Source organism: Nicotiana sylvestris, chromosome 10 (assembly GCF_000393655.2).
Source record: "Nicotiana sylvestris chromosome 10, ASM39365v2, whole genome shotgun sequence".
NCBI classification, from domain to species: domain Eukaryota; kingdom Viridiplantae; phylum Streptophyta; class Magnoliopsida; order Solanales; family Solanaceae; genus Nicotiana; species Nicotiana sylvestris.
In genome coordinates this window covers 125,922,522-125,939,981 of record NC_091066.1, presented here as the reverse complement: position 1 = coordinate 125,939,981, position 17,460 = coordinate 125,922,522, and the positions used below count along the sequence as shown (strand labels likewise).

Genomic DNA, 17,460 nt, shown 5'->3' with positions numbered 1-17,460 from the left:
ACAACCTCCGCAGAATAACTTCCGCCCTTAGGAGCCGCCTAGAAGGCGGACTTTCACGCCCATCGGTGAACCATACTCTACTTTGTTCCCGAAGCTAGTCCAGTTGGGCTTCCTGCAACCAGTCGCTCAAACAAGGCAAAACCCGACGTCACCTTCTTACAAAGCTGGAGTCAGATGCGCCTATCATTCAGGGGTCGAGGGGCACGATACGAATGACTGCTGGTCGTTGAAAAGAGTGGTCGAGAATTTGATAGAGCAAGGGAAAATAGTGCTAAGGGACGAGGAGATCCCAAATGTGACTAACAATCCATTGCATGCTCACAATAATGGGCCGCTGATCGGAATGATTTGCGAAGACAAAGAATTCGACCCTGCTTTGAAAGCTATAATCGCCATTGTTGACGCAAGGGAAAAGCCCGAAACAACACATAAACCAGAAAAAGGGGAAAAGGCCAGTGCTGTAAAGTGTGAGTCCGAAAAGAAGGTGGAGAAGAAGGCGGTGCCTTTGAAGAATGGAGTTCTTTACATCCCACGAGGTCGAGTAGAGAAGCTGCAGAGCTTCGAGGTCAAAAAGGCAAAACCTATGTACGTACCAAAAGGGGCCTATGTGGTCCGGGGGACGATTAAACCACCTCGGCTGAATGAGCCAGTGGTTATCGAACGCGTACCATAAAAGCCAATGACAAACCCGTCCACAGTACCGTGGAACTATCAGAGGACGTTGGTAACATACAAAGGTAAAGAAGTCATGGGGGAACTTCCCGAAAATACTTTCATTGGAAGGTATTCAAACACCCAAGAGCTGAACAACGCCACACGAAGACGCTTCCCACCAAAGAAGCCTGTAAGCGTTGAAGAAGCGGAAGTGTTCTTCCAACAAATGAAAATGCCGGATTACGAAGTGATAGATCAACTGCGCAAGTGCCCCGAGCAAGTGTCCATGCTATCATTGTTGATGAGGTCGGCCGAGCATCAAAAGATATTACTGAAAACCTTGGACGAAGCATACGTGCCAGTTGAAACCTCAGTTGAACAACTGGAACGGATGACAGAAAGGTTCTTCGCCGTTAACTGAATCTCTTTCAGCAAGAATGACTTACCTCCAGAGGAGCAGTTCACAACAAAGCCCTGCATCTAACAGTTAAATGCGAAGACTACTATGTCAAAAGGGTGATGTTGGACGGAGGTTCAAGTGTCAACATTTGCCCGCTCTCCACGCTGCAAAGAATGGAAATTGGGACCGGAAGAATCCGACCCAATAATGTCTGCGTAAGGGCTTTCGACGGCATCAAGAGAGATACCATGGGGGAAATTGACCTGTTGTTGGTCATAGGACCAGTCGAGTTTGAAGTAACCTTCCAGGTGCTCGACATGGATACATCCTACAAATTTCTCCTCGGCAGACCTTGGATCCATGCGGCAGGAGCTGTGCCTTCCACACTTCATCAGATGGTGAAGTTTGAGTACGAAGACCGAGAGATCGTGGTCCATGGAGAAGACGAGCATTCTATTTATCGGGACCCATCCATCTCATATCTTGAACCAAGAGAAGGGAGCGAACACACGGTCTATCAAGCTTTCGAGATTGTACTAGCAGAGCAGCATGAAGAGGGAATACCTTGCCCCCAGCCTTTCTTGTCTAACGCCTCGATTATGGTGTCCAAAGAGATGATCCGGCACGGATTTAGGCCAGGGAAAGGGCTTGGACGAACCCTGCAGGGAATAACGGAACCCATCACCTTGCCGACCACCAAGAAACCTTTTGGAATAGGTTTCAAACCCACTCCAAGAGATGAAGAGTGGGCAAAGAAAAGAAAAAATGAGGGTTGGAAGTTACCTCGACCATTGCCGGATTTATATGAAACTTTCATCAGGCCAAGGTACACCGAAGAAGAAGACGATGAAGTCTTCACGACTGAGGAAATCGAGGAGATATGTGGGGCAATGAGAGAAATGCTCTACGAGACCCACATGGTTCAACCAGGTGAAGGCACAAGCACTGCTGAGATGCTGTACGTGGGACCGAACGCCAAACTTCGAAATTGGGAGGCCACGCCATTCCCGACTAGACGGAAGTCTGGGTAGACCTGTCCTGCCACCTTTCATGTGTCACAAGTTATCTCCAGGACATAACTTGAACATTTTCTTCCTTTCAATTGTTGTTTTGAATTCCTAAGTTGTAAACATTGTTGTCTTCCAACTTCCCAAAGAAAATAAAAAAATCATCATTGCTTTCCCATTTTTTCTTTTGTTATGATTTTTGTTATTTTTCCTTTCAGTTATAATAATGCGGCTTTAAATATGACATGCTTGCGGACTTCACGCCCAGATCACAACGAGCTATTTAACTGTGAATTAATGAACCCAGAACCAGAATATGATGAAGAAGGAGCTTTTAGTGAAATAAACCGAGAGTTGGAATATTTTGAGAATAAACCTAAGCCAAATCTGAATGACACCGAACCGGTTAATTTAAGAACTCCTGAAGAAATCCGGGAGACCAAAATAAGCATTCACACGGACAAGAAAACGCGAGATGCGATAATTCAACTTCTTTTTGAATTTAAAGACGTGTTTTCTTGGTCATACGATGACATGCCGGGATTAGGTGTTGATCTAGTGGTTCATAAATTGCCAATTCATCCTGATTGTCCTCCAGTTCAACAAAAGCAACGAAAGTTCAAAACTGAGGTCAGTGACAAGATTAAAGAGGAGATCACCAAACAACTGAAAACGGGAGTGATTCGGGTAGTCCAGTATACAACATGGTTGGCAAATGTGGTTCCAGTACCGAAAAAGGACGGGAAAACTCGGGTATGTGTAGATTACCGAGATTTGAATAGAGCAAGTCCCAAAGATAATTTCCCACTGCCCAACATCCACATCCTCGTTGATAATTGCGCCAAACACGAGATACAGTCTTTCGTAGATTGTTACGCTGGGTATCATCAGGTATTGATGGATGAAGAGGACGCCGAGAAAACTGCCTTCACCACGCCTTGGGGAACCTACTGCTATCGGGTCATGCCATTTGGTCTGAAGAACGCTGGGGCTACTTACATGAGGGCCATGACTGCCATTTTTCATGACATGATGCATCAAGAAATAGAGGTGTACGTGGACGACGTGATAGTCAAATCCAGGACGCAGGATAATTACATCCAAGACTTGAGGAAGTTCTTCGAGAGACTAAGGAAGTATGACTTGAAGCTGAACCCAGCCAAATGTGCTTTCGGAGTTCCGTCGGGCAAACTTTTGGGTTTCATCGTAAGCAGGAGAGGTATCGAACTAGATCCAACTAAGATAAAATCTATCAGAGATCTACCTCCTCCGAGAACGAAGAAAGACGTGATGAGTTTGTTGGGCAGGTTGAACTACATCAGTCGATTTATTGCCCAACTGACAAGCACGTGTGAGCCCATATTCAAGCTGTTAAGGAAAGATGCGGCGATCAAATGGACAGCTGAGTGTCAAGAAGCCTTTGATAAAGTCAAAGAATACCTTTCGAATCCCCCAGTTTTGGTCCCGCCAGAGCCAGGGAGACCATTGTTCTTGTATCTGACAGTCTTGGAGAACTCTTTCGGTTGCGTCCTCGGGCAACATGACATAACCGGAAAGAAGGAGCAAGCAATCTACTACTTGAGCAAGAAATTCACCGGCTATGAGGCCAAGTACACTCTGCTTGGAAAGAACATGTTGCGCTCTGACATGGGTTGCTCAAAAGCTGAGACATTATCTTCAAACTCACACTACCTTCCTCATAAGCAGGTTGGATCCTTTGAAGTATATATTTCAGAAACCAATGCCTACTAGAAGACTGGCTAAGTGGCAAATCTTGCTTACTGAATTCGACATAGTCTATGTTACTCGCACGACAATGAAAGCCCAGGCGCTAGCAGATCACTTGGCCGAAAATCCGGTCGATGAGGAATACCAGCCATTGAGTACCTACTTTCCAGATGAAGAAGTAAACACCGTAGAAGTGGTCTCAGAGGACGCTCATATTTGGAAGATGTTCTTTGATGGAGCCGTGAATGCCAAAGGTGTAGGGATCGGGGCAATTCTGATTTCGCCTTCTGGTCAGCATTATCCCGCCACAGCTAGGCTGCGTTTCTTTTGCACAAACAATACAACTGAGTATGAAGCCTGCATTATGGGCATACATATGGCGATCGATCAGGATGTCGAATACTTACTAATTATGGGAGATTCTGACTTGATTATCCGGCAAGCCCAAGGTGAATGGGAAACTCGGGATGTCAAACTTATCCCTTACCGACAGCACGTGGAAGACCTCGGCACGCGTTTTAAATCAATAGAATTCAGGTATATCCCAAGGTGTCACAATGAACTGGCGGATGCACTTGCTACTCTGGCCTCAATGCTACCCTACCCGGACAACGCCCACGTCGATCCTTTGGAAATCCAAATCAGGGAGAGACACGGTTACTGCAACGTAATCGAGCCGGGATCAAATACGCAGCCTTGGTACCATGACATCAAGAGGTTCCTAAAGACACAAGAATACCCCGAGCACGCTACTGGAGATCAAAAGAGGACCATTAGGCGACATGCAAGTGGTTTCTTTCTAAGCGGTGAATTGTTGTATAAGAGGACCCCGGACCTCAATCTTCTAAGATGTGTCGATATCGAGGAGGCAAGAAAGATCATGCACGAAGTACACGCAGGTGTGTGCGGACCTCACATGAACGGGTATGTCTTAGCAAAGAAAATCCTTCGAGCAGGTTATTACTGGATGACCATGGAAAAGGATTGCTTTAGCTTCGTTCGGAAGTGTCATCAGTGTCAGGTGCACGGTGATTTGATTCATGCACCTCCCACGGAGCTGCATCCCATGTCTGCACCTTGGCCATTTGTCGCCTGGGGCATGGACGTCATTGGACCAATCGAACCAAAGGCTTCGAATGGACACAGGTTTATACTGGTTGCCATCGATTACTTCACAAAATGGGTAGAGGCTGTCACTCTCAAGTCGGTCACTAAAAAAGCTGTAGTGGATTTTGTACACTCAAATCTTATCTGTCGTTTCGGTATTCCTGCGACTATCATTACAGATAACGCAGCAAACTTGAACAGTCACTTGATGGGAGATGTATGCGAGCAATTCAAAATAACGCATAGGAATTCTACTCCTTATCGGCCAAAGGCCAATGGCGCTGTAGAAGCGGCGAACAAAAACATCAAGAAGATTTTGAGGAAAACGATCCAAAGTTCCCGACAGTGGCACGAGCAGTTACCATTTGCATTGTTGGGATATCTCACTACGGTACGCACGTCAGTAGGAGCAACTCCTTATCTTTTGGTTTATGGGACCGAGGCCGTGATACCAGCGGAAATAGAAATCCCTTCGCTTCAAACCATTGTTGGAGCAGAAATCGAGGACAGCGAATGGGTTAAGACTCGATTGGAGCAGTTGACTTTGATTGATGAAAAACGAATGGCCGCGGTTTGTCACGGACAGTTATACCAACGAAGAATGGCCTGCGCTTACAACAAGAAAGTCCGACCCAGGAACTTCGAAGTAGGTCAGCTGGTACTGAGACGTATTCTGCCACATCACCAGGAAGCAAAAGGGAAATTTGCTCCAAACTGGAAAGGCCCATACATCATCAGGAAGATATTGCCGAGAGGAGCATTGTACCAAGGTGACATTAAAGGAAATGATCCCGAAACAGCAGTAAATGCAGACGCAGTCAAAAGATACTATGTCTGAGTGACGTCCCAGCGGTCCTGACACATTTGAAATGCTGAAAGTTTTATTCTCACTATCAACTCTCTCTACAAGCCTTTGAGCCGGTTACAAAAGGATCTTTTGAGGCCTTTGAGGCCTGAACTACGTTTGACTTGATTCCGAAAGGATACGTAGGCAGCCTCTCCTTGAGGTTCAGTCACACCAACAATAAAACCCCATTTACCCTGAAATTGAAACCGGGGCACGTCAAGCGGTTTAGAAGTTAGTATCATCTACCTCTCTTTACCAAGCACAAGCCTTCAGATCAATTACCAAAGATAGCGGGAAGCCAAGAAGCGTCACGAATGGAGGCCGACACACTCTAGATTGAGAAAGATAAAATGAGAGAGTCTCGTCGGTGAAAACCTTCGGGCACCGCGAGGTGACGGGAGTAGAGAAACCAAAATGAGAGAGCTTGTTTAGTAAAAACTCGCAAAGAGTGCTATCGAGCGATGACAGGAAGAGAAATGAGAGAGGTCAGCCGGCGAAAACCCGCAAAGGGCATTGTTGGCCGAAAGAATGACTCCACCCAAGGAGGTCTCGGCAAAGTTCCACCGGTTTGGGATCACAGATCCGTTTTTGGTTCGGGGAAAACGCAAGTTCATTGAAGGTCAGGCGTCCAGTCCAAAGAGCATATCATGTCCATTTAAAGCCAGCATTGTCTTCCTCAGATGAGTCTTTCTCGTCCCGAAAGGGACACTTCTTTTCTGAAATTGCTTTCTCCTTTCTTTGTTTTTCTTCGAATTCGTTTCATGTTTAACCCCAAGTTCCAGATATACCGGAAAGGACAAGTGGCAGGTTTGGTTTCGCGGAATTCCGTTTCATGAAGGAAAACACCTCGTTTTGTTGGTACGTTTGTCCAAACCTGATGAATCATGATGTTTGACTGCGTTCGAAGTAAAGAGGAAAGAGAGAAATTTCCCCAGCAAGTCCGCCTCGTACAAATCCCCACAGGGTTTCCCTTTGTACAAATCCGCACAAAGAATCCACTCCATAAATATTCCCCAAAGAGTCTTCCCCAACGAAATCCACACAGATTTTCTCTCTTGTACAGATCTCCACAAGGTCTTCCCTTTGTTAATAATAATAATAATAAAAAAAATTCCCCAGCAAATCACCAGCGAGTCCCTTTGTAAAAATCCCCCAACGAGCTTACCCCAACAAATCCTTGAAAGTCCGCTTTGAAACAAATCCCCAGCATGTCCCCGTTGTACAAAAATCCACACAAAGAATCCACTTTGTAAATATTTCCCCACAGAGCTTCCCTTTATACAAATCCCCACGGAATACCTCCCATAAAATCCCCGTTGAGAATCTCCAAGCAAAACGGGACACAAAAAAAGAGCCTTACGAGGCAAATCATCACAGAATCTGGAAATACAAGCCTGAGCAGTCTAAAGGGTTTCGCCATTTGAATCCAATCGATGGCAGTACTTCGCAACAGAAATAAGGACGCAACAAAGCAACTGGAACGATCAAGGTCACCGAACCAACCGCTGTTTCCGAACTAACAATTTTTCTTTGTTTGAGAAGTTGAAACAGGTATAATCCAAGACAACCGTGCAAGAAGCAGGTGTCACCCAACGAAGAAGGTACATGAGTACAAGAAACAGTTTGGCAACAAGGGATCCACTCGAAAGGTAAGTTTCCACGAGATTCCCTTTTATCTTCTACTAAAATAAGAAAATTCAAAAAAGGAGGTCAGTTAGTATCCTTGAACTTTGTCCCCAGCCAGTCAGCTTTAGGGTATTAAACCCTAAACTGAACTCTTTTCCTTTAGTCAGCATTAGGGTTTTAAACCCTAAACTAAACTTTTTTCCTTTAGTCAGCATCAGGGTTTTAAACCCTAAACTGAACTCTTTCCTTTAGTCAGCGTTAGGGTTTTAAACCCTAAACTGAACTTTTTTCCTTTAGTCAGCATTAGGGTTTTAAACCCTAAACTGAACTTTTTTCCTTTAGTCAGCATCAGGGTTTTAAACCCTATTCTGAACTTTTCCCTTTAGTCAGCATCAGGGTTTTAAACCCTAAACTGAACTTTTCCCTTTAGTCAGCATTAGGGTTTTAAACCCTAAACTGAACTCTTTCCTTCAGTCAGCATTAGGGTTTTAAACCATAAACTGAACTCTTTTCCTTTAGTTAGCCTTAGGGTTTTAAACCCTAAACTGAACTCTTTTCCTTTAGTCAGCATTAGGGTTTTAAACCCTAAACTGAACTCTTTCCTTGTCAGCATTAGGGTTTTAATCCCTAAACTGAACTCTTTCCTTTAGTCAGTATTAGGGTTTTAAACCCTAAACTGAACTTTTCCCTTTAGTCAGCATTAGGGTTTTAAACCCTAAACTGAACTCTTTCCTTTAGTCAGTCTTAGGGTTATAAACCCTAAACTGAACTCTTTCCTTCAGTCAGCATTAGGGTTTTAAACCCTAAACTGAACTTTTTTCCTTTAGTCAGCCTTAGGGTTTTAAACCCTAAACTGAACTACTTTCCTTTAGTCAGCGTTAAGGTTTTAAACCCTAAACTAAACTTTTCCCTTTAGCCAGCATTAGGGTTTTAAACCCTATACTGAACTTTTTTCCTTTAGTCAGCATCAGGGTTTTAAACCCTAAACTGAACTCTTTCCTTTAGTCAGCATTAGGGTTTTAAATCCTAAACTGAACTTTTCCCTTTAGTCAGCATTAGGGTTTTAAACCCTAAACTAAACTCTTTCCTTCAGTCAGCATTAGGGTTTTAAACCCTAAACTAAACTCTTTTCCTTTAGTTAGCCTTAGGGTTTTAAACCCTAAACTGAACTGTTTTCCTTTAGTCAGCATTAGGGTTTTAAACCCTAAACTGAACTCTTTCCTTTAGTCAGCATTAGGGTTTTAAACCCTAAACTGAACTTTTCCCTTTAGTCAGCATTAGGGATTTAAACCCTAAACTGAACTTTTTCCCTTTAGTCAGCATCAGGGTTTTAAACCCTAAACTAAACTATTTCCTTTAGTCAGCATTAGGGTTTTAAACCATAAACTGAATTTTTCCCTTTAGTCAGCATTAGGGTTTTAAACCCTAAACTGAACTTTTCCCTTTAGTTAGCATTAGAGTTTTAAACCCTAAAACTGAACTTTTTTCCTTTAGTCAGCATTAGGGTTTTAAACCCTAAACTGAACTTTTCCCTTTAGTCAGCATTAGGGTTTTAAACCCTAAACTGAACTTTTCCCTTTAGTCAGTATTAGGGTAATTGAACTCTTTTCCTTTAGTCAGCATTAGAGTTTTAAACCCTAAACTGAACTCTTTTCCTTTAGTCAGCATTAGGGTTTTAAACCCAAAACTGAACTTTTTCCTTTAGTCAGCATTAGGGTTTTAAACCCTAAACTGAACTCTTTTCCTTTAGTCAGCATTAGGGTTTTAAACCCTAAACTGAACTCTTTTCCTTGTCAGCATTAGGGTTTTAAACCCTAAACTGAACTTTTTCCATTCAGTCAGCATTAGGGTTTTAAACCCTAAACTGAACTCTTTCCTTGTCAGCATTAGGGTTTTAAACCCTAAACTGAACTCTTTTCTTTAGTCAGCATTAGGGTTTTAAACCCTAAACTGAACTTTTTCCTTTAATCAGCATTAGGGTTTTAAACCCTAAACTGAACTTTTCCATTTAGTCAGCATTAGGGTTTTAAACCCTAAACTGAAATTTTTCCATTCAGTCAGCATTAGGGTTTTAAACCCTAAACTGAACTTTTCCTTTCAATCAGCATTAGGGTTTTAAACCCTAAACTGAACTCTTTCCATTTAGTCAGCATTAGGGTTTTAAACCCTAAACTGAACTTTTTCCATTTAGTCAGCATTAGGGTTTTAAACCCTAAACTGAACTCTTTCCATTCAGTCAGCGTTGGGGTTTTAAACCCTAAACTGAACTTTTCCTTTAGCCAACATTCGGGTTTTAAACCTTGAATTGAACTTTTCTAGTTAGTCAGCATTAGGGTTTTAAACCCTAAACTGAACTTTTCCATTCAGTCAGTATTAGGGCCCCAACCCTAAACTGAACTTTTCCCCAGTTAGTCAGTATTAGGGTTTCAACTCTAAACTGAACTTCTCCCCAGCTAGTCAGTATTAGGGCTCCAACCCTGAACTGAGCATTTTTACCTTATGGCAATATTAGGGATCCAATCCCGAAGTTGCATTTTGTGGTCCAATCCTTTCATCGACTCTGTAAACTTCCCGGCAACTAACTCACGAAAATTTCCTAGTAGAACTGGGGCAGAAAATTTCGTTCGTTGTTTTTCCCCGCAGGTCTGACCTCGAGACACATGGATGGAGACGACCCACAAGATGAGTCTCAACTCAGAATAAAAGAAGAAAAAGACAAAAAGAAGATGGGCCGAGATATTCGGAAAGGCGAAGGGCGGACCGTTCAAAGGTTTGATTAAGGTCCCGAATTCTTCCAATCACGTCTCACTCAGTATCCCAGGGATAAACAAGCACCTCCAACTCGCAAGCATCAAGATTCGGATCGAAGTCTCCAAGCGAAATCAGCTAAGACCCAAGATCAAGTTGCAAAAGAATCATAGATAGGAATCTTGTAACTAGCAGTTTGACATGCATACACAGTTAGTACAGATTCAATTTTCCTTTGTTTGTAATAAGGGAGTCGGTAAGCAGCAACAACAGCGGCAACAGCAGTAACGGCAAGAATTGCAGTCCCATGGTAGTCCCAACTACCAAACCTTCCCGAACTACATTAACCTGATTCCTGTTTAGCCCAGGATATGTAGGAAATCTTTGAAGCAAAGATTCGGTCAGATCTTTCAAAACATGCTTCACACGGAGTAGTCCAATAGGCAAAAATCGCTCATATCCGCTCACTTTATCTTTGCACGAAAACTCTTCGTGTTTCCGAACAAAGAGGGGCAGCTGTGAGCACGTGATTTTTGTTTTTCGCGACAATCACTCCAAAAGAAACAAAATAATAGTGGTTTGGTCTTGCTGCACAATTTTTCGGATTTTTATGTGGCATTTTCGGTACTTATTTGTGATCTTCCCTTTTCTTTTTGTATTTTTCATCAAAAGCAAAATATATGTGTTGTGTGTAAAAATATAAAGTGATGTCTTTTTGTATTGTGTGATTAATTGTTTGTTTAAGGTTTTATTAGGGTTGTTTAATTTAATTAGGGGATTAAAAAAGAAAAAGGGATTTCGGATTTGGCCGGTCCAATAAGACAAGCCCAAACTAAAATTACCCGGTCCAGTCAAGTTTAGCCCCCGGAATATCTCAAACGACGTCGTTTGGGTCGTGCTTGATCTGGGCCGTTGATCTCAGAATGATCAACGGCTAAGATCACACACCCCGTACCCACGAACTGATCCGACCCGTCTTACCCGAACCAACCGTGACCCCTAGTAAGCTAAACGACATCGTTTCAGTTAGACTTTCAGATCCAGGCCGTTGATCACGTTCAATCCAACGGCCAAAACACAATCATCCACCCCGTATAAGAAGACTCATATCATACCCTGCCCCCCTATCCAAGACCCCCGCCTTCGTCCTCATCCCCTTTCCCCATGAAACCCTAGCCGCCCCCTTTCCCTTCACCATTAATCCCGGCGGCATGGACGCCGGCGACCCCCTCCTTGACACCATAGGACCGCCTCATTACCCTGAGCATAGATCAGTTATCCTTTTCCCTCGAATCAGATCCTAGTTGCTCGAATCTTCATTTGAAGATTCGAGCAGAACTCGATCTATACCGATCTACCCTAGATTTATACCAGACAGTCCCCGGACCTCCCTCGTGATCAAACCATGCTTGGTTTGGTCCGAATATGACAAAGGAAACCCAAAAACCAAATCTGCCTCTAGGAATCCTCATGACCGGTCTGTGTCCGTTCGAGTCGAGTTGATTAGGGTCTAATGGACCTTAATCGAAGTGTTCTCAGTTGAGAACACTTCGATTAAAGTCCGTTCAACCCCAAGAAAGATCTATTCAAATCCAAGACAAGGTTTTCTGATCTTTTTTTCAAGTTTCGAGGTAATTTTTGTTTTCTTTATCGGTTCATTTTGTCTGTGGTATCTGAATGTCTGTTTATGTGGCCAAGAGTTTTTGTTTAATTTGTGTCTTTAAAATCTTATCAACTGTTTTCGTACACCTCTGATCTGATCAAGCCTTTCTTTCGTTTGCTGATAATGTGTGTACGTGTAAACTGTATAGTCAATCTAATTTGAAATTGCTCGATTAATCAGTCCTCAAGGTCATCTGTGTTTTGACATTGCAGTCTGAACCCCTTGTTTGATACTGTTGGATTTCTGATCTTTGGCTACGATTGAATGAGTTACAATTAGTATAGTCGAGTCAACATACGTCGTCGATTAGTTTCAGCTGCTAAATGGTAACAATTTTATTCATATTGTTGGCTTTTCTGCTGAAGCTTTGTTGGAATGCAACTAGGAACTAAGTATAGTTGTTTGCGGTTGTTCAAATTGATCTCAAAACATTACAGGGCTTAGTTTATAGTTACAGTTCAGATTTTGGTTTAAAATTGATGGCATGTGCATTCTTGGGCAGCATGTGCACTGTGTTTCTTTAATAATTAGAGCAAATGGGACAGCATATGCTGTCAGGTCCTAGTCAGGCTGCCCATATCCTGTCTTAATTTAGAAATAATAAGCCCATTCAAAGATATATTTGTCAGGGAATATCATGGGAGGGTCTTATTTTAAGTAGTTGAGTGGAAAGAAAACAGATCACATGGGAGGGGTTCTGATTTGTCTAACAGACTGTTAAAGGGCTGAGTTTAGGCTTATAAAACAGAGGAACTTCCATTAGAAAAGGTGATTGGAAAAATTTGATTTGGAGGACTGAATTTTGAAAGGGGCTGAAAAACAGAGAATTGAAAAAGACATACAGATTTTGGACTAGAAAAGTTAGACTGGGATTCTCTGGATTTTTTCAGAAAAGATACATAGAGAGATAAGAGAAGTAAGGCATACGCAAGGGAGGGAAAACGTATAGATAACAATCAGAAACTGTTTCTTCTTTCTGTTTGTTTGGATTTCACCTGATTTCAACCTGTTCAATCAATTCTGATTTCTCCCAAGTCTCAACTAAGTACATTGGTTGGTTTGCATTGTTTGTTTCTCCTGGACTTGGTTTGTTCTGAAGTTTTGTTTCTACTGCACTACTTGCTGCTGTCATTTGGCTATTTTTCCATCGGCTATAGTTGCATTCTTGCACTCTAGCCTTTTTTTTGCTGTGTTGCTTTGAGCTGCTGCTGCTATTCTGTTACTGCTGCTGCATTTGTTGCCATTGTTACTCTACTGACTCCTCTTCTTCTTCAGCTATAAACACTTCCAGGTACACACTTCTAAAACCATGTGTTGTTGAAAGCTTGAAGTTTTGAAGCAGAAATAAAGAAATGAATGTTGTTTACTTCACAATGCTTGTGTTCAAAATAGAGCCATAGGTTGAATGATAAGTTGGCCTGTATCTGTTTAATTTCATTCCAAGCTACAACTGCTCTGTATGAATTAACACACATCCTAAGTGAGATTAAGCTGTTAGATAGTATTGTTTTTAGATCCGATGTATTTCCATGTGCGTAACCATTGGGTTTGATTTAGTGGTGATAGCATAACATAGAATCATGACAAGCATCTGTATATACTCTTGTTTAGACCTTTGAACTGTCAAATCTGTTATATCTTGTCCCATTTGATTTCAAGATAAATGTATTCCAAAAGAATTCTTATGTGGTGTTACGTTAACGGGTTAGCCATGTACGCCAACTCTTTTGTTAGATTCCTTGTTTCGATATAGGTTCATTGTTCCGAAATAATGCGACAATTTGGAGGAAAACTAATTTAATAGGCTTGAGTTCGGGTAAGAGGTCTGGCGCTTATATCAAAATAAATTCCCATTGATAGTAGCTTATAGTAGTCAATGTTGTTAATTTGTTCAAAAGGCCAGTTTGAATTAAGATGGGACAGACGCCTATGGTGAGTTTAGGCATGATATTTGTCTTATATGCAATTTTTTATCAAACTGAAAGCATGTCCAATAAACCTCAGAATTTTTCCACCTCGCATAGAATTAATCCAATAACTAATAAGAGGCCAAATTAGCCAGACAAGCAATTTAATTAAGTATGTATTTTTTTTCTTTTTTAGAGACAAACATAATAGAAAATATAGTCATTGTAGGTTTATCCTTTTAAATAAAATGAGACGAGCCTCGACACACAAAAAATGCACAAGCTGCGGGGCCCTCTAAATATATATATTAAAATACTTAGAATTCGGGACAGACCGTTTAGTGAATTTTATGGCCTTCCTGCAAAATAACTATACGCTAGTTGCTTTAGGCGCGACTTAATTAAATTACATTCTTAAATTCGGGTGCACATTGATGTGACCCAAATCCAAATCTCAACGAAGTCTAAACGTGTCGACGACCACGGGTGCATTGATTGTGACGTGGTTCGAGATGCATTTTCACGACGTTGTAATTCTATAAAAATAAATGATAATAATAAAAGCGGTGTAAACTTAATAAAAGCACGTAAATCGTAACATGTATTTAAATCAGATATTTGGCCATTATAACAATTTAAGCGACCGTGCTAGAACCACGGGATTCGAGGGTGCCTAACACCTTCCCTCGGGTCAACAGAATTCCTTACTTAGAATTTCTGGTTCGCAGACTTCATTTGGAAAAGTCGAAAATCTCCTCGATTTGGGATTCAAGATAAACCGGTGACTTGTAACACCAAAAGCCAAACCTTTCCCAGGTGGCGACTCTGAATTTATAAATAATCCCATTTCGAATATTGTCACTTAAATTGGAAAAACTCCCCCGCGCATTTTACCCTTCGGGGCGGGCGCGCAAAAAGGAGGTGTGACATAGTGAAGGAAACCCCACTCGTTTCTCAAAAAAGTAAAAACATTTCATTAGTCTCGGCATCTGCCTCATTAAATTCATCACAAGAACCCTTACAGCCAAAAGTTGATTAGTGTCATTATTTCAAAATAAAATTATTAGTGATAGGAAATGAAAGTATTCTAGTAAAGGAAATATAGCATGAACAAAAAGAGATTTTCCAATTGAGAAATTTGAGCCAACATAATCTTAAACTTAATCACACAAGCAGCGTCAGGTATATTAGAAGTTCTATTTCAGACGATCTCATGCTGAGCTGTCGATCTTGAAAAGCCATCTTTTGATTACTTTCTCAAGTTCTTAAACTAAGAAGTCGAGGTACAATTTTGAATTATCTTGTGTCTTCCCGCTACACCGATTAATAAAAGGAAAAGGTATGTGCTAACATACTTGTGCTTCAATTCTTGCATATTCAAAGTTAAGAACATCTCGAGGAACCATGATCTCCACGGTAGTGTTGGTCACAATAGCATGTATGCTTTCACTGCAAGCAATAGAAAATGCAACCAGCTGATGAATACAACAAAGAAACAACTTGGGTTTTGAGATAATTTCAGATACTCTTTTCTTCAAACATGTGCAACTCCAATGTCAAATCAAGCTAATAAGAAGCGTAACATTACCATCAGGATGGATCCTTCTAAGCTAGGCACAAAGCTTTTACTCACGTTCTGTTTATCAAAGTTTGAACTTCCTAAGCAATAATAATTAACCACTTAATGCTTTTTTTCCTAACAGATTTATTCTTATAAAAATCAAATGTAGATCGAGACATTAAATAATTTCTTGGGTAATTAATTAAATGAAAGAAAAATTAGCAAGAGAAAAAAATTTGAAAGGTGGAAATAATCCATAATATCACAAGAACCACTATTCGTCGCCCATGTTTATAAAGTTCTCAAATTTTTTTCTCCTCTTCCTTTATCACAGAATTCACAAGACAAAGGCAAATGAAGAGAGTTATAATGTCAGACTGTCAACCTTCTTTCCGATAATCTCTTAGGTAAAATAAAATGCAAAATTTGAAATTTTGAAGATAATTCTTGTTTAAGCACATAAGATCTGCAGTTTAGTATCATGTCAATGCAAAAGGACTAAATATGATCCCTGTTTTTGAAATATCACATGAAGATTGATGACATATAATGATATAAAGGGACCCTACTGACTATTTGATGGCACAAAGGTTATCTATTGCATCTTGGAAATAATAAAATTATCAACCATCAAATACAAATGATAGAGCTTCAAAAAAAAAAAAAAAAAAGCTTCCGAAAACCATAATTTAGTCCTAATCTCCTCCAACTATCAAGAAGAAACCCCCCAAAACCAATTAGACCAAATGTAAGGTATGCTCAAATGACTAAGATATGGAAGAAATCATTATATTGTCAGTTCACCTAAGCAGATTTTAAGACTATAAGATAATACAAATATAATACAGAAGCAGAAAGAAAATGATTGAAACAAAATTAATGGAAATTCAAGGTGCATCAGCCTATTAAAGAATCACATAAAAATAAAGTAGATCGTGAAATTAAATGCCTATATTAAAAAATTCAAAGTAGTAAATAAGTTATCTGGACGAAATGATAAAAAATATTAACTTACAGGTCAACTAAGTAAATATAATGGTTAGGAAACAATTTACTATGCAAAAGCATATCAAATGAATCAATTTATGAAACATAGGACCTCAAATTCAAACGTATGATACACATTAACTTCATTATTATGTAGCACATGTTTGACAATGCATAATATTTGTTAATAGAGGCGTCCTAATTAGAAAGTAAATACTAACTAAATCCCATGTATTAAACCAATATCTTAGGATTTGATTGCGCGCTTTCAAATGTACAGAAAAATATTTAAGCAAAAGAGATGGTATTTGAATCTTTATGATCTTTTCATCTTCCCAGCTAAACAAAAGCTAATTGATGGAGCTTTGGTCTGAAGTATTAACCAAACAACATGTAATAAGCTATTGCACTAAGGCTCTTTTTATCCCTCAACTGAGAAATTAACATCAAAGTATAAAAGGAGAAAAGTTTACCACAATGTTAAAGCTAATACATAACTTGGTGAGATCAAGGCAGTGAAACACTTACAGCAAACTGATAAATCAACCTAGCACCATCAGCATTCGACTTCTTTCATAACCCTCCTTTTTCCCCAAAAACTCTCTTGTTGGTTCTCGAATTCTGGAATTGGAACTGAAATTCGCACATACTTAAATGGCATAAGAAGAAATCACCAAGGATATTCTGGTGTCTTTTAACCTCTAAGACCTAAGAAGTACTGAAAATTTTCATCGAAAAATCAAGATATAACTTTTTAGCATGGAGAATAAGTAACAGAGAACATAATTTTTGGAGGAAAGGTGGAAAATAAATTTGATCAATGAATTTGGGTGAAGAGAACCCATGAGGAAAAAGGTCAAAAGATGTGAGAGTGAATCAAAATCTGAATTAAAGGAAAACTTTATTTTGTTGTCTGCTAAAATACACGTGGAGCCATTTATAACTTACACGTAGAGTTTGCATGGACAAATCTAGACACGTATATGATATTGTAAGAATTGACGCGAAAAGATTAATGTACCCTCAAACTTTTTAAAAATAACATAAAACACACATGTCGAAACTCTTTCTCTTCTATATAATAGAAATATACATCTAAGACTTCACCTCTTAAGTAATACTATGTCCTATTTCCTGTAGAATTGGATAAGAAGTTGGATGCCAGCAGCAAGAGTTGGGAGCTCGTGTGATAAAATGTAGAAATGTCACGACCAGAATTTTCCAC

General features: G+C 40.4%; 1 long non-coding RNA gene across 1 annotated transcript; it reads right to left on the bottom strand.

Annotated features, from left to right (window-relative positions):
* Positions 1-14,789: 14,789 nt before the first annotated feature.
* LOC104217260 (uncharacterized) lies at positions 14,790-17,093 on the bottom strand. Its single transcript, XR_708731.2, has 2 exons — positions 16,764-17,093; positions 14,790-15,136 (listed from the first exon to the last, which is right to left on the bottom strand). It is a non-coding gene; the product is annotated as an uncharacterized lncRNA (long non-coding RNA).
* Positions 17,094-17,460: the final 367 nt, after the last annotated feature.